We start from the raw sequence: 3,253 nt of genomic DNA, 5'->3' as shown, positions 1-3,253 counted from the left end.
TGATTTGAGTCATGGGGGCAGATCCCTCATGAATGGATTAATGCTCTCCCTGGGGGAGGAGTAATGAGTGATTTCTCACTCTAATAAGTTCCTGCAAGAGCAGGTTGTTTAAATGACCCTGGCACTTCCTCTCTCCCTCTCTTGCTTCCTCTCACCATGTGATTTGCTTGTACCCACCAACTGCCTGCCACTTTCCACCATGAGTAGAAGCAGCCTGAGGCCCATGCCAGATGCAGCTGTCCCAGAATCGTAAGCCAAATAAACCTCTGTTCTTTATAAATTACCCAGTCTCAGATATTCCTGTTATAGCAACACAAAATGGACTAATATACTCTGCTTCCACCATCTTGCAATGTGAGACCCCTGGGTCACTGTGGCCACCACCAGATGGACTTTGGACTTCCAAGTCTCAGAAACTATAAGGAATAAATTTCTTTTTCTTTATAAATTACCTGGTTCCAGGTATTTTGTTATAAGCAACAGAAACAGACTGATACAGTATCCATATGTATTTTCTCAATAAACATTAGTCCATCCAAAAACTTAACTTTTAAAGGACCAGATCTTTGTTACTTATATTATACAGCATCTCAAACAAAATAGAACCAAATAGGAACTATTAAATAAGAATTGATGACCACCACCTCTATACCAGTAAGTAGAAGTCAGTCAGAAATTTGAGTGAGGTGGAAGTTGAAGGGGCTGGGGGGGGAGCAGTACCAAGGAGACTGAAGAAATCCATCCCAATCTTTTCCTCCTCACTTCTGGTCATTCTCCCATCCTCAACCTGATCCCACGAGAAGCAAAAGATTCCTTTCTCTAAGAAGAGAAAGGATGTTCCCCAAGGCATGCGCTCAGTATGGGCTGTGGTGGGCTGAGGATGCGGGTGGATTAGGGGTAGGGATTGAGCCTGGGAATCATTTGCTGTCTGGGTGGAAGGAGCCTGGAAGCATCTCTCAGTCCAACTTGCATATTTAATAGATAAGAGAAATGAGGTCTAGAGAGGTGAAACTGACTCTAGGCCATGGAGTTCATCCTGGGAAAAACAGGGACTAGAATCCAGGTTTCTCGACCCCTGCTTTTATATTTTGAACTAAGTCAATTAATTGTATCTCTTTAATAAAAATAACAATAATGTAAGTGAACATCCAGAATTAATCTATTAAAGGTGGAGACTCACTGATTGAGATTTTTTAAAACTACCTATAAGCTGTCTATGAGAGATGAGCCTAGAGTGACCTAGGAAAGCTATAATAAAGAGGTGGTAATATAAAGTGTACACTGCTGATGGCAGGGTAAACTGGCACAGACACTTCAGAGAAGTAGTGACCAATATCTGGTAAAGCTGAAGGTGCATATGCCCTTTAACCCAGTGATTCCGCTTCTAGGTATAGAAACTCTGATGCATGTGCATGAGAAAAAAAAATGTTAATTAATTTAAACTACATTAGAAACAACAACCAAAAGATAGCCCCATGAGAGGTCAGGATCCCTGGGAAACAGACTCTGAGCTACATATCTGTGTGCAGGAGGGTTTAAGTAGTGCTCTCTGGAGCAACACCTCTGAGAGAAGGGGAAGCAGAGAAGGAGGAAGGGCAGAGGGAGAAGTTGAACCACAACCCAATGGTAACAGAGGTCTCATCTGATGCTACAGAGAATTCTGCATCTGGGACCACCCCTCAAAGTTGTCCTGAACTGAAGCACAGATGTCAGGCCTTTGTATGCCTAGTCGACCAGTCACTGGATTTGAGCTGCCCTGGGAAGGAGTGTGACTTTGGTTGAGCAGCTCCCTTTGGCTGAGGGTAATGCCTGAAGAAGGACTCAGTTGTGGCCCATTAGCAGACAACACTCCCCGAATCTGGAAGAATGAGTGTCTTGATCCTAAAGAGAGAATGGGGTGGCACACCACAGTATCCACTACAGTACCCTCTACCCCCAAAAGTATGCAGCCGGAAATGCAAACACACTTCTGATAAAAATAAATCTAGGATTAAAGAAGAAATAAATGTGCAAATAACAAACTATTTGGAAATGAAAAACCATCAGAATACAACATACCAAAATCAATGATATACACCCTAAATGAATCCTAAGAAAATGTATGGCCATAAATACATTCCATAGAAAATAAAATCATAAATAGTTGAACTTATTAAAAATCTAGAAAAGAAAAAATAAATAAACCAAATACAGCAGAAAGAATTAGTGAAGATAAACCCAGAAACTAATGAAAGTGGGTTTTTTTTAAAGAAAAAAAATTGATCAATAACGAAGCTAAGTCTTTGAAGAGACCAATAAAATAAACTGACTGAGTCTGATCAAGAAAATAATAAAAGCTACAAATGGACAGAAATGGGTATTTAACTATGATTATAAGTTTTTTAATTGTAAGAGAATTCTACATACAATGTCATGCTAATAAACTTGAAACCTAGATTAAAAATGATGATTTTATAGGAAAGTATAAATTATAACAGTGTAAAGAAGAAATATAAACAACAATGGAACAGTAACCTTTGGAAAAATTCTATCAGACATTCAATGAACAGAAAATATGCAATTCATATCAAGTGCTGCATAACAGAAAAATAATGGAAAACTATTAAACTCATTTTATGAAGCTAGCATAATTCTGCTGCTGAAAATGGACAAGCACCGCACAAGAAAACAAAACTCTCAGCAAATTCCATCTATGAACAGACATGCAAAAGTCCTAAATAAAATACTAGCAAATTTATTAGCATCATATTAAAAATAATTATGAATCAAGATAGCTTTATCCTATAAGGATGGCTCTAATTTTAAGTATTAATGAAATCTACTTCGTTAATACATTAAAAGAAAAATCAATATAATTATCTCATTAGATGCCCCCCAAATCAATACCCATTTATAATGTTGATTATTTATGATATCAGTGACTACAATGTCTACAATGGCTTAAATTGCCCACAAGGCCCAACACAATCCAGCCTTCTATTACCTGTCTGACTTCATTTTTTCTAACTCACTGGCTAGAAGAAACAGAGAGAAGCATTAACAGTTGCATAGCAATTGAAATCTAGGGGACAGAGTTTCAGAAAAGAGGGACATGAAAAGAAGCCAAAAAAATCTGTATAGGCTATTGTCCACAACCGGGCAAGCATCAGAGCAGGCCTGGGATCCTAAGGCAGGGGTAGTGGGCCGCCCTACCCTGCCTGCAAGAACATCTTAGAATGTGTTTATTAGCCACATGTGTTTCTTTGGGGTGTCT

This window comes from Galeopterus variegatus, unplaced genomic scaffold (assembly GCF_000696425.1).
Source record: "Galeopterus variegatus unplaced genomic scaffold, G_variegatus-3.0.2 Scaffold4221, whole genome shotgun sequence".
Classification (NCBI taxonomy): Eukaryota; Metazoa; Chordata; class Mammalia; order Dermoptera; family Cynocephalidae; genus Galeopterus; species Galeopterus variegatus.
Note: the sequence above shows the minus strand (reverse complement) of the source record.